The sequence below is a fragment of the Canis aureus genome, chromosome 9 (genome assembly GCF_053574225.1).
Source record: "Canis aureus isolate CA01 chromosome 9, VMU_Caureus_v.1.0, whole genome shotgun sequence".
In the NCBI taxonomy this organism is placed as follows: Eukaryota; Metazoa; Chordata; class Mammalia; order Carnivora; family Canidae; genus Canis; species Canis aureus.
Window position 1 is genome coordinate 9,454,222 of NC_135619.1, and position 18,524 is coordinate 9,472,745.

Here is an 18,524-nt window from a genome sequence, read left to right on the forward strand (position 1 = left end):
ATACCATGCAGCTTACATGTGGATATTACAAAAATATTCAACAGATTTTATTTTCATTAAATAGGTATTTATTTCAGTGGTAGTGGTACTACTTACAGTTTTTATACACATTATTTATATGCACATATGAAAACCCAAGTTAACAAAAAACATACTTCCATTTTTTTCCAGTGATGTTTTGCATATTAAACAAACATAGATGTAACTTAAGGAGAGACACTTCAACACCCTGTTCTTCCTTGTCTCAAAATTACAGAAAGCTGTCTTATTGGGCCAGAGTTTATGAAAAATTCCTGAGTAAGGAAGCTGTTTATTCTTATTAAGCAGGTCCTCTTCATCATAGGTATACACTCCTTTTCCCTCTAGTACTACATTATGTCTTTGTAAAATTACTTATGCTATTCATTATTTGTTCAATTCTTTATCCTTGAGGACAATGGTCTTGTATGACTCGCTATTGCTTGAAGTATGCCCTATACATGCAGTCAATATCCAACAAATTACTGCCAAATGAACAAAAATGACCATGAATGAAACAGAAAAAGTATAACACAGCCCCAAACTTACAGAAAACAGAAGCTATTCAAATAGAAGTAAGAGAGGGTTAGTAGAGCAAGAGATAGTATAGTTCTTTGAAACATGTGTAGGAGGGAATTAATCTTTGCGTCCTTCCTTCCTCTCTTCATTCCAAATAGTAGAAAAATGGGCTTCTGATCCCAGGTTTCTGTAGCAGTGACTACAGAAACTTTGGCTGGAGAGGCAGCAAGTGCTTGACTAGACATACTCAAGTAAAACAGATGACTACAGACATACTGAAGCAAGGCCTTAGTAAATCCTATTCAGAGAGGCTAACAGGAAAGCTCATATGTAAAGTATATAGAACTTAGACATCACTACATATTTGAGAAAAATAACAGCTGAACAATGTTTATACAAAATTTATGAATGAGCTGACAGTAAATTGAACACAGCTTTACATTCACTTCTACTAAGCACAATGCTCATTTTATCAAAAAAATAAAATATACACATATGCATGAGAAAAAGTATGAAATAATATACAGTATATCAAAATTTAAAAGTAATTATCTTTGAACAGTATGATTTGGTTTAATTTTTGCTTATTTTACTCAACTACACTTTAAAATTTTCCTATAATTTCATGTGTTCTTGAAATCAATAATACATATTAATAAAATGACCCCATTGTAAATAATTGAAACATACCGTTAGAAATATCTTACTCAACTTTGTAATTCATTCAGAAAAATAGGAGTCAAGTTTAAACAATCTTTTAAAAAATCCTTTTCCTTGTTTTATTTGTATTAAACTATTTTAAAATCTTAAAAATTAGACATTTGGTGAAATTAAAAAAAATGTTAAGTCAGTTGTACATAAACATTGATGCCCATCTAAAACATACTAGTCCAAGTAATCAAAAATATTAACAAAAGTTAATAAAATCAATAAATAACACTATCAGATTAAAATACATTAAAGGGAATATAATGTTTACATTACAGTAATTACAGCCTTCTAAAAAATGCCAAGTTATTTATCATTTCTCAGAAAACAAATCTCAATTCTTAGAAATCTTATTCTTAGGCCAATGCTGTGTTACTAGTACCTGAATAAACTACTACTTCTTTAGCTAAAGTTTTTTCCAGGTTAGGAATTTAAGGTATTTTTTAATTAGGCTAATCTTTGACAGCATAAAACAACTTCAGTAGGCCTTAGAAGAATAATTTGGATCTGGAGTTCAAATTGGGGATGAAATTTACTTTAAGAAATCCAAGAACTTTTCATGCTTAACCTAGTTAAGCCTTGCTACATTGCTGGATTTAAATCATAGTCCTCTTCATCTCTCATGAGTACTCTAGTCCTCACCGATAAAGAAAATCTTGACCCATTGCTGACTTTGAACCTGATCTCTGCAGATAGAAAGATAAACAACTGTCCCTTAAAGACTGTTAACATATCATATATGATATTAGATAGGTATTAGATACCAAATAAAATAAAAATCTGGAATAGTTTAAGCAGTCAGCAGTTACCTGAAATTTCTTGTATTTCATTTTTGTACTAATCCAAAGATTATTCACATAAAAAGATTACTTGAACATCACTCATCATCAGGGAAATACAAATCAAAACCATGATCAGATACTACCTCACAACTGTCAGAATGGCTAAATTAACAACACAAGAGCGAGTGGCTGGGTGGCTCTGTTGGTTAAGCACCCAACTCTTGATTTCTACTCAGGTCATGATCTCAGGGTTTTGAGACCGAGCCCATTTTCAACTCAGTGCTGGGCATGGAGCCTGCTTGAGATTCTCTCACTCCCTGTCCTTTGCCCCTTCCCCTCCCAAATTAACAACACAAGAAAGAACAGGTGCTAGTAAGCATGTGGAGAAAGAGGAATCCTCTTGGAATATTTGTGGGAATGCAAACTGGTACAGCCACTCTGAACAGTCTGGAGGTTCCTCAAAAAATTAAAAACAGAACTGTCTTACAATCAATCCAGCAACTGTACTACTAGGTATTTACCCAAAAGGATGCAAAAATACAGAAGGGGTACATGAACCCCAATGTTTATAGCAGCATTATCAGCAATGGTTAAACAATGGAGAGACAACAACACAGACAACAAATATCCATCAGCTGATGAATGGATAAAGAAGATGTGATACACACACACACAGGAATACTATTCTGTCATCAAAAAGAATGAAACCTTGCCATTCTAACGATGTGGATAGAGCTAGAGTATGTGAAATAAGTCAGTCAAAGACAAGTATCACATGATCTCACTCATATGTGGAATTTAAGAAAGAAAACAGATGAACATGGGAAGGGGGAAAAGAAAAAAAGAAGAGAGGGAAGAAAGCCATAAGAGACTCTTAATGATAAAGAACAAACTGAAGGTCGATGGAGGGAGGTGGGTGGAGGATGGGCTAGATGGGTAATGAGTATTAAGGGAAGCACTTGTTGTGATAAGCACTGGGTGTTGTAAGTGATAAATCACTGAATTCTACTCCAGAAACCAATACTGCACTGTATGTTAACTAACAAAATTTAAATAAAAAACAATAAAACCCCAAAAATTCTATATGCAAAAAATAGATTACCTGACATATTGCAAGAGATTATTTCTGTGTATCAGTGATTTTGAGATGCCTTAGAGTTCCAAGTTAGTGTTGTGATGAATATCCACGAACTAGCAGTACCCGAAGTCTTAACTCAAGAGCATCCTGGTTGCTATGTGCTAAGGTGACTAGCGTTAAGAGATGTGAAATCCCAAAAAAAAAAAAAAAAAAAAGAGATGTGAAATCCCTTAAGTACTGATTTATCATAAGTTATATCTGTTTTAATGTTATAATAAGCAAGAACTTAGCACTATTTCCAAACTTTAAGAAACGTATTTAGTGCTCAAATAAAGGGCACCCCTAGCTAATTAGGATGATTGCAATAGAATACCTCAGTAAAATATGTATTTTATCAACTTGAAGAAATAGATTAATGGCAAAACTAGGTTCTAAAAGGCATGTCTGATGATTTCTGCAAATCTTGTCAGAGTGGTTAACAGATCTGAATTGCTAACTGAAGCGTTTCCTGCTATGCAGCCCTTTGTTCATGTTAGGCTGCTACTTCTTATAGTATTGTGGGTAAATACCTGATTTAAATAAAAGCTTGATTTAAATTTTTAAAGAGTGTTTTTTTTAATGTGTCCAAAATAAATTTTTAAAGTAATAGTAAAATAACACATGCTACAGAATGTGATTAATCATATTTCATTATTTTTATTGAACTTCATGAAGTCTATCATTTGGAAACATACATTTTTAAATAGCTTTGGTTCATCTCATAGTAAAATCATACTATATTCTTTGTTTTGTCAGGTCAAGTTAATATTCTAAATAATCAGGCAACATATTCAGCAAGAATGTTTTCTGCTGTTTTTCCATTTTATCATAGCCACAGGTACATCATACTAACATCTACAGAGGAGACCCAGAAACAAAACCAACACAAAATGTGTACTACCATAAATGTACTATGCTAACAATACCACAGGAAACATTTGTGATGAAAATCCCTTCCTTTGATGAAGAAATGAGCTAGTGAAAGGAATAAAATTCTATGTGAAAAAAGATCAAATAGGTATTTGTTTATATTAATTTAATAATGTTAATTAGGATCCCTGGGTGGCGCAGCGGTTTGGCGCCTGCCTTTGGCCCAGGGCACGATCCTGGAGACCCGGGATCGAATCCCACGTCAGGCCCCCGGTGCATGGAGCCTGCTTCTCTCTCTGCCTATCTCTCTGCCTCTCTCTCTCTCTCTGTGTGACTATCATTAAAAAAAAAAAAAAATTAAAAAAAAATAAGTTAATTAATAACTAGTAGGGTACTGACTGGTAAGAAAAAAAGGTTATTATTTGGTTTCTTTTACAAAGATGAATATAGCATGCTTACCCTCTTTCTTAAAATAATATCTTGCTTTTTTATTGATAATAAAGTGAAATATTCTTAAGGATTTAATATAGAAGTTTCCTAAGTATTTACAAATAGTGTGTATGTTTCAAAAATTTCTGTTGTTGAATCTTGGTGCTCATCAAACACAAGTAGGATATAGGATTGTTATATTCTTACATCAAAACAGCAATTACAGCCTTTCTAAATACAAATCTTCACATCACTATGAATACTTATTTCCTGGATACAAGGAAACTTCTGAAAGATCTCAGTTAATGATATAAAATTATCTGTGTATGCAAATAAAGATGAAGAGTAAAGTGAAATAATAATAAAAGGAAAGTTTAAAATTATGGAGACCAAAGACACATATTTTCTTTTAAAAAGCTCACATATAGTTGGCAGAAAGAAAATACAAAATATTGGATGAAAAGGTGAATAGTATTTAAAAGAAAAAATGAATTAAGGATAAAGTGAAAATATCTAAATCAAGAGTCAGCATGAAGAAAAGTCTTCTACTGCTTTATCTCAAACATGAACAAACTAATGGCAAAATGAATTTGTGGACATAAAGGTTTCAAATACATTTCATTAAAAGTCTTTCATTTCTTGCTGCTCAACTAATAATAAAAGACTACATGTCAGCTACAGATTTATTTTACATTTTCATTAATAAGATTGTAAATAATTTTTACAAAATTAGTTAAAACTTTTTTTTTTTTTTACTAATTATTGAAGTATAGTCAACATATAATGTTATATTAGTTTCAGGCACACAACAATCCATACATGACTCAATGCTCATCACAATAAGTGTAGTATTTTTAAAATAAATATAATTTTCAAATAGCATTTCATATTGATATATAATTACAAATAGGACAAATCACATTGCTTACCACTGATTCAGTGATTCAATAAACAGATTATATAAGGAAATAATATTTTCTTTTTTTAAAAAGATTTTATTTATTTATTCATGAGAGACACAGAGAGAGAGAGAGAGAGGCAGACACACAGGCAGAGGGAGAAGCAGGCTCCACAAGGAAGCCTGATGTGGGAATCGATCCCTGATCCGGGGATCACACCCTGAGCTGAAGGCAGATGTTCAACCGCTGAGCCACCCAGGTGTCCCAGGAAATAACATTTTCAGATTAGAAAGTCTATAAGAAAATATCCTACTATATTGTACATGTACTTTTAATTAACTTGATAATGTCCCTTTTAAGAAAAAAGTCTCAAAAAGCTAGCATCCAGCATGGTATCTAGCACAATAAAAAAGGTTCAATAAATACTGTTAAGTAAATCAAGGAGTAAAGAAAATTTCTCACTTGGATTTATTTTTATCTAATAGAATATTTTCTAATATCTATAATTCTGAGCAACATGCATAGTTAAATTGCCCAGATGTACAGAAAGTATGGCAAACGAATATCCCTAATGCTAAAAAAATGAGGTATTTTACATTATTTGATGTAGTTGTAGAAAATATACTTAGGAAAAAAATACACATCTATTTGTGTACTTTCTTGGCCACACAAAAATTAATCAATAACTAAAACATAATACCTCTATTCTGATTACATCTTCAAGTACATGTTATATTTTTAACTCATTCATCATAATGAATTTATAGATAGGGTATTAATTTATTAAAGAAGAGTCTCCCAAATTACACCAGCAGGTTTTTACAGCATATGTGGGAGAGGGAGAGTGGGAAAGCAGGAAAATAAAGATTGCAATTTTGACTGACATAGTCAGCTTTCATAGTCTAGCAGTGTAGTAAATATGGGACAGATGTAAACGTCATTACAGAACTGTTTATTGGCTCTCTGTACATTTCACTCAATAGCGCATATCATGAATTCTTGGGAGAAATACAGCACTAGCATGTTTCAAACTTGCTTGACTAAAGAACACCTCTTTTTGTGAAATTTCTCATTCTCTTCCAACTACTGTTCCACAAACTATATTTTTGGCTATATAATGTAAAGTCACTTTAAAAAAGAATATACTCGGGGTGCCTAGGTGGCTCAGTTAAGCATCCAACTCTAAATTTCAGCTCAGGTCATGATCTCAGGGTCGTGAGATAAGAGCCTGGTATCAGGGAGTCTGCTTAAGATTCAATCAATCTTTCTCTCTCTCTCAAAAAAAAAAAAATACACTGAACTTTAAATTTGAATATATACTTTAATTCATATCACTGGGAAACTACTTATTCCAGAATTACACTAAATATTTAGTTAACAATTAAAGACAAGTTTATGAGCATAAAATGAGCATAAAATGTAAAGCTATAAAGTAAAATATGCCCAACTTTTTAAATTAAAAACTAAAATAAAAAGTAAAAACACAGATTTAAAATCAAATGGTATTTTGCACATAATTTATGAGATGATGCATGGCCATTAGTGCAAGTTCTAAGATTTCTTACTTGGCAATATTTTCTTAAATTTACATAAAGCTAATATGTTGTTTACAGCAATTGATTATTCCAATAAATAAGTTTGTGATCAGAACTTATGAAAAATTTGCATGAGGCAATGAAAATTTTGCTTCCCACCATATCTTATTCACCATAACTGCTATCAGACAAGCAAAATAAATATAGACAATTAGTATACCTTGACATTATGAACGTTTATGTAGAGGATAAACTACACAGATGACTTTTTTTGAACATAAAGAGAAATAGCATGTATCAAATTAAATTATTAAATTCCCAGTGTTTTAAATTATGCAATATTAATTACATAAATGATACTACAAACTTCATCATACTGCAACTAAATATCCTATTAAAAGCTTTAAAGATTGGGATCCCTGGGTGGCGCAGCGGTTTGGCGCCTGCCTTTGGCCCAGGGCGTGATCCTGGAGACCCGGGATCGAATCCCACGTCAGGCTCCCGGTGCATGGAGCCTGCTTCTCCCTCTGCCTATGTCTCTGCCTCTCTCTCTCTCTCTCTGTGACTATCATAAATAAATAAAATTAAAAAAAAAAAGCTTTAAAGATTATATAAAGTTATACAATGCACACAGTATGATATAATAAATGTATTTATCCTACAGCAAAGTTTATAAAACTTAGGTTTTATTTTCTCTAGATATATCATGATTTATGAAGCAGAATATGTGTGTAGTTATCACCAGTAAATTTTATTTGAAGAGACATAAACACACTATGTCCAATTAACATAGTATAAGATGATAATTGAAATTTTAAATACAAAATGAAACCACAAATGTTGGAGAGGATGCGGAGAAAAGGGACCCTGTTACACTGTTGGTGGGAATGTGAACTGGTGCAGCCACTCTGGAAAACTGTGTGGAGGTTCCTCAAAGAGTTAAAAATAGACCTGCCCTACGACCCAGCAATTGCACTGCTGGGGATTTACCCCAAAGATACAGATGCAATGAAACGCAGGGACACCTGCACCCCGATGTTTATAGCAGCAATGTCCACAATAGCCAAACTGTGGAAGGAGCCTCGGTGTCCATTGAAAGATGATGGATAAAGAAGATGTGGTTTATGTATACAATGGAATATTACTCAGCTATTAGAAATGACAAATACCCACCATTTGCTTCAACGTGGATGGAACTGGAGGGTATTATGCTGAGTGAAGTAAGTCAGTCGGAGAAGGACAAACATTATATGTTCTCATTCATTTGGGGAATATAAATAATAGTGAAAGGGAAAATAAGGGAAGGGAGAAGAAATGAGTGGGAAATATCAGAAAGGGAGACAGACGTAAAGACTGCTAACTCTGGGAAACGAACGAGGGGTGGTAGAAGGGGAGGAGGGTGGGGGGTGGGAGTGAATGGGTGACGGGCACTGGGGGTTATTCTGTATGTTGGAAAATTGAACACCAATAAAAAATAAATTTAAAAAATAAATAAATAAATAAAAATGATTTATACTTTCTCCTTCCAGGATGATTTTATCTACAACTAATTTTCAAGTGCATATAAAATACTTTTAAAATGTCTAATATTTAATATTATATCTATCTACTGGTCAATAATTCCTACTGCTTTCAACATCCAGAAAAGTATATACAAAAGTTTATACATTACAGACTGGTTTAAACTTTCCATCTGTAAAACCAGAAAAGGACATTGGGAACTTTATTTAATTTTCTGTTGCACTTTATCTTCTGTATTTTAACAATTAACAGAAACTGATCCTATATGTTCTTACAAGAGTGATTTAAGCAGTAAGAAGGACATTTTACTTTTATGTTTTAAAACATAATAAATTCAAATTGCTTCTGGTGAAGTCTAATGAAAGATGTTTATTTAAAAAATTTGTTAGAAAACTGAGACAAAGTGAGTAATTTTCTAGAAATAAGATAGTATAAAAAGGTCTCAAGGGGATCCCTGGGTGGCTCGGCGGTTTGGCGCCTACCTTTGGCCCAGGGTGTGATCCTGGAGACCCGGGATCGAGTCCCACATCAGGCTCCTTGCGTGGAGCCTGCTTCTCCCTCTGCCTGTGTCTCTGCCTCTCTCTCTCTGTCTCTCTGTGTCTCTCATGAATGAATAAATTAAAAAAATCTTAAAAAAAAAAGGTCTCAAAATGCTACCACTATTACATTTAATTTTTTTGAAACAAAGCAGGAAAACACTTGATTAACCACTTGGCAAAAACTTTTAAAAAATTATTAACGTATTAAAATAAGGAATCTGATTTTTAAAAATCATCTGGAAGCATGCATGAGAAAACCTGTTGTCATGGAAACAGCCAGTGTAAATGGCAATAAATTCAAAGAAAATGTCAGTGCTTCTGAACAATGAATGAACGCAAAATAATGCTCTTGTGAAATAAAGCACCAACAATGAAAAAAAGTATGGTGTTAAGACATTTCAAAATATTAATTTCCCTCTATAAATGTTACTTGTTATAGTAAGAAGTCAGATACAAATTTTGATAAATACGTGTAATGAAACAAATGAAAAGTATTCTCAAACATTAATTGGGAACCGGAAATGACACTATTGTTAAAAGAAACTACAAATTCACCAGTTCTTGTACTTGATAAGTTCAAATCAAAACTATTAGACTGTTTATAAACATCAATATATAAATTACACTTAAGTTATACTTAATATAGACACACTAGATAGCGTTTAACAATAGTAAATCCTTTGAAAGTGCTAATTCTTACAATAGTATAATATACTACTGCAATTCTTTCAGCCAAAATATTCTAACAATTTCTTAATGTAATATTCAAGAGAATTAAAATGCTTAAAAGATAAAATTAAGATGCTAATTAGTATTAATGTCCCTCATTTATTTTTAAAATTATAAGCAAAATAGCTTTAAATTTAAAAATTCAGTTAAACATTACCTATACAAATTATATTATATACCAAAATCATATAGCTAAAAGTTTACATCATCAGTTTAAACATAGGTGACAATATATAGATCTAATCTCACATTATCTGAATTTTGTCAATATTAAAATAAATACAAATTTCAGATAATAACTCTATTAAACAGTTTTTCATGCATGATATCCATGAGGGAAAACTGATATACATGTTCATAGTTATGGTATACATGTACTCTCACAGATTGATATTTTAAATAATTACAATAAAATATTCAGGTTAAATAAAAGAATGTAATTCTCCAACAGTTGGGCACTGACTTGTTAATATAATACTAAGGAGTTAAAATCTTAAAATTATGACATTATATATTTATAAATAGATAATGTTTGCTTAAGATTCATTATTTCATTCTGAGTAAAGGAATGTGTGCATTGTTTGACAGTTGACAGAAGTAGTACTTTGCCTTTTTCTCTCAAAAGAGTATTTAAATCATGACTCTGGGTGATGAATGGAATTGCTGAGATCACTATATCATACACTTGAAACTAATATAACACTGTATGTTAATGAACTGGACTTAAAACTTTAAAAAAAGAATATCAAATCAAAATCAAAGTTTCCATAGAAATAAACAGGTTTTATACTAGTATGGCCTTACTACATAAAAGTTGCCTTAATTTATTTTCTCATTCTTTTACAAGTTTAACTCAAGTATTTCAAATGAGTTTTGCTAAAGAAAATTTAACTCTATTAATTAAAAATAAATATGAATTGGGAAAGAACAGTATAAACTATACATATTTGCCTTATTTATCAATCCTTTATTATATCTGCCCTTATCTTCAAAAGCAAACCCACAACCCAGCAATATTTCTTTCATTTTCTTCATGTATCATTTTACCCTATTTGTTTTAATACACTATTTCATTGTTTTAGTATACTATTTCATTATTATTTTCATGTTACTAATCATTCTACTTATATCTAATTATTTTCCTCCTTTTTCTTTACCATCTACTTCCTCTTCTTTCCAATGTCTCTATAAACTTTCATATTTATTTATTTATATTTAAAAGATTTATTTGAGAGAGAGAGAGAGAGTGTGTGTGTGTGTGTACATGGAGGGGGAAGGAGCTGAGGGAGACTGAGAGAAAGTCCAGCTGACCACGCTGAGCACAAAGCCAGATGTGGGGTTTGATCTCACCACCCCAAAATCACGATTTGAACGGAAAACAGGAGCTGGGTGCCTTACCTACTGTGCCATTCAGGTGGTCCCCTCCTTTTTTAAAAGATTTACAAACTTTTAAATAATACTCCCCAAATGGTCAATGAAGAGTAGAAATGGACAATATTTGTTACTTTCAAGCTATGAAATCAATCTCAAGAGAAATTCTCATTTTATTCTCCATGTTGTCATTAGGTATTACTTTTAAAAACTGGCTGGTTCACAGTGCTCTCCTTAGGGTTCCAGTTCATACAGCCTATTTATGATGTGTTAACTTGGGCTGTATATTGTAAGGTCTGAGCTTATATTTATTTAATGCAAAAATTATACAAGTCTAAAAGTTGTTAAAATCAGGTGGTGCTCCTCAGTAAATTTCCTGAAACACTGACTATAGAGAATATTTCTTTATTATATGTGCATTACTCAGTTGATCATAATTACACATTATCTACTTTCTCTCCTATGTTCACTAGATGAAGTTAATTGCAAGGCAAACTCAGTTATTTATAATTTACTCATCAAATCTGTAAAGAGAAACTCCAAGTTGTTATCTAACAAATGATTGGGCTCAAAGATCAGTAACATGCAAAATTTTATGTTACTAATCTATATAGTTATCAGTATGTATTTATACTTTGATCATAGTTATTTTACATTTTTATAATAGGAGATAATGAACATGCATCTTATTTTTTTAATTTTTTAATTTATTTTTTTTGAACATGCATCTTCTATTAAAAGCATGATAAAGAATGAATGATAAAAGAAAAAAGTATTGGTTAAATTATCATTTACTTTCCCATGATGATTATTGCAATGCTTTATCTGTAAAGAAAACCAAATCATGGCTGCTCCTTGGAACACTTTACGAAGTTTGTAAATTTCTCTTCTCATATTTATGTCTACAAATATTATTTGCTATTTTATTTTATTGAGATACATATAAATATGTACATAAAGTGAACAGCCATCAGAGTGCACCTTAAATTTTTCAAAAACATATCCATGTAACCAGCATCTAGATCAAGAAATAGAGCATTAAAAGTTGTACCACTGCACCCTGTTCCAGCACTACCTGCTCTTACCAAAACTAACCACTATCCTGACTGCTATAGAGATAAGTTCTGTTTGATTTTGAACTATATAAAAATGGTATCATACAGTATTAACTCTGTTATGTCTGGTTTCTTCATCTCAATATTGCATTTGTAAGATTCAGTCAGACTGTATTTGTAGTAAACCCATTCTTATTGCTGTATAGTATCCCACTGTGTGAGTTTAACAGAATATATTTTTACACTCTATTGTTGATGTTTAAGTACTTACTTTCTAGTTCAGAGCTATTGCTAATAGAGTTATTGTGAATATTTCTGTATATTTTTTGGTGAATGTAGGTACACATTTCTGTTGGTATGTTGTAGGAATGGAACTGCTAGGCCACATGGTAAGTGTATGCTTAGCTTTATGAGATACTCTAAAATGATTTTTTACTGTGTTGTACCAATTGAAACTGCTAGCAGTTTACAAGACTTATAGTTAATTCATATGTTTGCCAACACATAGTATTGTCAGTCTTTTTCACTTTAGTCACTCTGGTGGATATACAGTGGTATCATAACTAATGGATCTGTCCTCTTTTAAGGAGTTTATTGACCATTAGGATCTTCCCTTTTGTGAAATTCCTATTCAATTGTTTGGTCCATTTTTTCTAGGATATAGTTTTTTGGTTTGAAAGTAATCTATGCATACTCTAAGTATAAGTCATCATCATATATATATACATATATATATATATACACACACATATATGGACATCAAATATATGTCATTTTTTGGCTTGTCTATCTGTTAATGATAATCTATTGATGAACAGAAATTCTTAATTTTAGTAATGGTCCAAATGTATTATTTTTCTCTTTATGGTTAGAGCTTATGTTCTACTTCAGTAACATATGCCTACTTTAAGGTCATAAAGATGTTCTGTGTTTTTTCCCAACATCTTTATTTTCTGATCACTGACATTTATATTAGCAGTCTGTTCGTAATTGATTTTTAACAATAATGTGAGGTGGGAGACAACAAATGTATTTTTTTCCCATTTGGTTACTCAATTGACCTAAACTGTATTTCCACAACTGCACTACAGGATCGCCTTTGTCACAAATGAACTAACAGTATATAGTCTGAGTTTGTACCTGGTCTCTTTATTGGACAGATTTTTCTATTCTACTGGGCTACATCTATCCCTGCAGCAATACCACTGTCTCACTGGGTCTGGTTATCTGGCAGTGTAAGTCATTTAACTGTGTATGTCTTTATTAGGTTTGAAAAAATGAAGCCCACATCACTTTCTTGATCAGTGTCCTTCCGTATTTAGAATAAAATCCAAACTCCTTACTAGGGCTTACAATGCATTCAAGTTCTGGCCACTGCCTGCTTCTCTGATTTTATTATCTTATTTTATATCTTAACCTCTTCTCCCCATTCCCCACCATTTGCCCTGTATGCTGTAGCTACACTGGCCTTCTTGCAACACTCTAGCTCTTTTTGCTAGAATGCTCTTTCCCCAAACACTATCATCTTTGTACAGCTTATTTCTTCATAAATACCAGTCCTGAGACAGATCGTTGCTATTCAGTTTACCTACAAATTCTCCTTCTCAAATGCTAGTACTTTAGTTATTTACTGGTATCCTTGGTCACATTTGTAAGTTTTAATAGGAGCAGGGCTTTTTACAGGTCCTGTTTCCTTATTCTATTTCAAGTGCCTGGGTATGTAAGTGCTCATTAAATATTTGTTTACTCTAAGTATCAATTAATAAAGACTGTACACTATGGTTGAAAGAAAACAAAATTATAAGTCTAGAAGACTAAATGGAATATGTACCTCAGAATGCTAATTAAGATAATTTAACAATTGTAATTAATTTTATTATAAATACCAATTTACTGCTTGTCACTTTCCAGCTAAAACTGAAACGCTATTCTTACCATTAATAATACATGTCTGAAAAATGTACTCATAAATAGGTTATATATTCCATGAGATGGCATAATTATATGTAAATCACTAGCCCATTTCAACAGGTATATCCTTTGAACTCAAAGAACTTTACAAACTATTATGTTTCCTCTTCCTCAATTTCAGAATAAAGATACTATGCATTTATTTTAAACTTCTCAGAAAATGTCTGCTGAAATAAGTATGTGAAATCTGGGCTATAAACAGGATTGGAAACACACCAACTATTCTTATGAAATGCCACTTTTAATTGAGACTATACAGTTAAATGCACTCCCAAGTTTTAATCTCTATCATAAACATGGAATAAATCTAATACTGTATTTATGTTAAATAGCTTATTTCAAAGTAATAATAAATCATATTATTTTGTAATAAAAGTTTCTTAAACATGCTTATTCCAAAGTGAAGAAACATTTTATGTAAAGATATTTTACTTCTGATAAAAATTTTCATTAGTGGATCACTTTAGTTGTAGTTAATAGGAAAAGAATTTTAAAAACTCCATACTACTTATTTAGCTAAATGTGGACATTAAAAAATCTTAATAGTTTTATGATAAATAAAATAATAATTTTCCCAAATAACAGATATCATAAGTGATAATAAACATTAAGAATCATTAATGATGTTTTACAAAATAAAATAATTGGTGATTTAAGTATTTTTATGATAAAAATTGAGAACTGAGTTTTTCTTTGCAATTTCAAATTCTAACTGCAAAATATAGTCTAAAAGTTCCAAAACCTGGATGCCTAAATCCAAATCCACAAGTATTAACTGCAAATAAAATTTAAAAATGACCGAGTCAGATAGTAACCATACCTCTCCAAAAATAACTTTCAATAAATAATAATTAGACAAGAGATATAATGTATAAGTTACAGAAAAAAAAAACCCTAAAATCTGCATTGCTATCCTTGATGAAAAGACTAAATTCATTCCCAATTATATTAAACCAAGGAACTGATAAAAAAGAAATTCCTACTGGAGTTGATCTTGGAAATTGAAAAGGTGATTTTACTGCTCATTAAAAAATAAGGCATAATTTCCTATTTTTTTTAAAGGACACAGATGAGAGTATACATTATCCAATTAAGTCTAAATCCATAATAATTAGAATATTTTGATATTCATCCACCACTGTCAGCACCAACAAAAAATGGGTCAGGAGAAGAAAAAAGGCCTGAAACATATTCTGAAAAATAAATTATGTATATGATAAGGTATTATAAACAAATGGAACTCAGATTATTCCTGTAAAAAGGAAATTGGAAAAGCTATTTGAGAAAGAAAAAAAGTGGATTTGCAACATATTACAGAACACGTTACATTATAGGTATATTAAATAATTAAAGGTTTAACTAATTTTTAGAAAGCTATTTGACAATAAAAATTAGGAACTTTAAGTTTTCATAATTTGGCTCTACAAAGGAATACTCAGAAATGCAAAAATTTATGGGGGGAAGGAGTTCATAAACAATGTAAAAATATTCCAAACAAATTTAATTTTCAACAATAGATCAATAGTTGAAAAATTATGTTACGTAGGATATTATGCAGCTTATGATATATAAATAAAAAACCCAGTAATTTCCTTTGAGAATAACAATTATTTATAAAGAAAGGGACAAAAAGATAGTTTCTGACACAGAAGAAAACAGTTAAAACTTTACCAGTATTTGTGTTGGGATTATGGGAGATTTTTGTTTTCCTTTCTACAGTTTTTTGTTGTCCAAATTGTCTATAAATAAGTCCACTTTCAAACAACTATAATAATTATGTAAAAGCATTTTAAAATAAAGGAGTGCCTTTATTCTTATAAGTTAGGTTGAAGATGTCAGCTTATTTTACACAGCCCTCTTTTATTAATAACCATTTCTTTTTACCACTTTTATGACATAATAAATATTTGAAATTTCACTATATTTCTTGCTTTGGAGTAAACATTGGCTTAACCAAATTAAATATCATCTTTTTAATTATATTTGGAAATAAGGAACTACTGCTAAGATTTCTCATGCATAAAATGTGAGTACTAGATTACATGTTTTCATATTTTTTTGAAATCCAACATTCTGTATATCTACAGGGTTTGTCTATGGAAAGAAAAGCCTATGTTCAATACTGAAATAATTACTATCAAAATTTTATAATAGGGAAATTAACACATCAGAAAACATTTTCTCCCTTTATTACTTTATTTTTAACCTAAATGATTTACTCGTTTTTTCATGTAAAATGTTCTAATAATGTATTTAGAACATACAGTTCGTCCAACATAACTATATAATGTAGAATTTCAAAAGTAAAAGATATTGTCAATGCCCAAGCAATCAGGGAAGAATTTTTAAGTTACATTTACACATGAACCAATCATATTACAATCTGTGAACCTTCTGAAGGATCAGAAGAGACAGCATGAGTGAAAGTGGATGTGAGTGTAGAGAGCCAAGTGAAGATAAACAGTGAGATCGAGGTAGTAGCAAATGATGTGCATTAGAGAATAAATAAAACAGATTAAATATAGGTAGAAGAGGACCAGTTTATAAGGGGCTTTGAAGTTCAGATAAAGGATTTTGGATTTAATGTATAAGTTCTGAGAAAAATGAAGCCATTCAGATTTCTTTTTAAAAAATTAGACTGTTAACCTCTATGCAAAAAAATTTAGGAAACACAAAGCCAAATAACTAACAGAGGATGAGAAGTCATAATAAACTATAAAATGATGCACTAAAATAAAATATGTCTTCTTTATAGTACTTTGAATTGTTTTTCTAGAGATGGTAACAGATTTGCAGGACTCAGTTTCTCTCCCCTTGGATTCCAAGAGAATAATGAGAAATACTAGTAAAACAACAGCCAGTATTAGAGAATCATTCTATGGCTAAGAAAAACAAAAGTTATATGACCTTAAAAGGAACAAATAGTGCTCGCTTCGGCAGCACATATACTAAAAAATTGGAACGATACAGAGAAGATTAGCATGGCCCCTGCGCAAGGATGACACGCAAAAGGAACAAATAACTATCTGGAAAACGACACAGGAAAACATATTTTCTAAAACAAGTAACAGAAGGGAAAATGTTTTTCTTAATTTACATCCCCATCAGCATGATCTTGGAAAAAAAAATATGGTAAATTGCATGAATTAATGAATGGGATAAATTTCTCTTGATATGCATATATGGTCAGTTCTTACTACTTGCCGTAGTTATGATCCACAAGGTCACTGCAAACACTAACAACGAACTAGAACTCTTCAAGCAAATACAGGCTTAGGTTTCTGTGACCAGAGTCACACATTTTCATCAACCTTCAATATATAACTGTTTTTTATCGGTGTTTCTGCTTAGGAAACCTTTAGTATATATTGTCGATTCATAAACATTGAACTTGGAGCCAATAGCCCTGTAAGTCATGCCTGAATAAAGATTACCCATCATACGTATTTTCTCTGTAAAGTACATCACAGCCTTCCTGCACTGAGAAACAGTAGACAGCTCAGACAGCACTCAGCACCATGCTTGAGGCCATTTTAACAGCGTAATCACCAGCAAAAAGCACAAAATTGTGAAAGACGTGGCACTAAACTGTGAAAAGTATACTTGTTTGGAGTATGAGAGCTGAAACAAGAAGGCAAAGCGTTGCCTTGTTTGACATAAGCTGTGAATGTGTGCGCCAGGTGACCTAAATTTTTCAGCACTCCATGGAAGTCTGCAAATGATACTGAAAGCTCCGTGAGTATTAATATTGGGTTTACAAATAAATTTAACAGGTGAGCAAATTTGCAAATACGGAATCCATGAATAAATAATACAAATTGACTGTACTTAATGGAATGAACCTTGTATGACTTGAACTTAATTCCTATTCTTTAAATAACTGGATACATAACCAGGAACAAGAAACAAATTTTCCTATCCAAATAACTGAAAAGCCCTCCACATTTATTTCTAGATTCTTCCAGCTCAAGCACCGTAGAGCTCTTTGATGTAGAACTCATAGTCTCCTTAATGAAATTTTTTTTTTTAAAGTTTTATTTATTTATTCATGAGAGACACACTGAGAGAGGCAGAGACATAGGCAGAGGGAGAAGCAGACTCCCTGCAGGTCACCCGATGTGGGACTCGATCCCAGGACCCGGCGATCACGACCTGATCCAAAGGTAGACATTCAACCACTGAGCCACCCAGGCATCCCCCTTGATGAAATTTTCAAACAGGCTCTGACAATGGTAAAGTCTAACACTAGATTTGGTAAAATTTATGCATATCCAAAAATAAACAAACTGAATAAAGTTTGATCCCAAAGTACTTCTGAGAAAAGTAGTCAGAAATACTAATTTTCCAAAGAGTAGGATTTGAAATTCAATGTCCCCTTGAGATAGTTCAGTATTTCAGCTCACAAGCTGAAAAATGTGTAAAGAAAAAATGACCCACCTTCTAAATTTCCTAGCATTAGAA

General features: G+C 31.7%; 1 protein-coding gene and 1 non-coding gene across 6 annotated transcripts in view; one reads left to right on the forward strand and one right to left on the reverse strand.

Moving 5' to 3' along the window:
• Window positions 1-18,524, reverse strand: part of NOVA1 (NOVA alternative splicing regulator 1) — a 148,825-nt gene that overhangs the window by 56,578 nt on the left and 73,723 nt on the right. The window lies entirely within an intron of this gene.
• On the forward strand, window positions 16,988-17,091 carry LOC144321515 (U6 spliceosomal RNA). The gene has a single exon (XR_013387157.1). It is a non-coding gene; the product is annotated as a U6 spliceosomal RNA (small nuclear RNA).